Genomic DNA, 454 nt, shown 5'->3' on the forward strand with positions numbered 1-454 from the left:
GGACATGTGTTGATATTTTAAATTGTGTTTTATTGGAAGTTTTCAACAGTTATGTGAATTTTTATTGCTTAAATAAATGTATGTTGCTTTGTTGTTAAGCTTGCTGAGCATCTCCTGGTGGATATGATCTTGGAGATAGGCTTCCGTTTTCATGTTTAATGCCTAGCAGCTGGTTTTGGCTCTTGTCCAGATGGTGGGGTACTACAGGGTATGCTTGTAGCTTGGCTTCATGGGCCCAGTTGTTGTCTCTTCTTGGATAAGTTAGGGAGATTAAGCTCCAATCCCTGGGAGAAGAGTGAGGTCAAAGGGCCAAAGACAGAAAAAATATATAAGCAGAGACAGAAACCACCAATCAAACCCAAAAATAAAATTGTGATTGACACTGTCCACTGGCCTTTGCTGTGCAAAGGGTCCTGCCTAGGTAAATTTTGGGCTGGTTCCCAGGGACAAAATG

This window comes from Chrysochloris asiatica, unplaced genomic scaffold (genome assembly GCF_000296735.1).
Source record: "Chrysochloris asiatica unplaced genomic scaffold, ChrAsi1.0 scaffold00294, whole genome shotgun sequence".
NCBI classification, from domain to species: Eukaryota; Metazoa; Chordata; class Mammalia; order Afrosoricida; family Chrysochloridae; genus Chrysochloris; species Chrysochloris asiatica.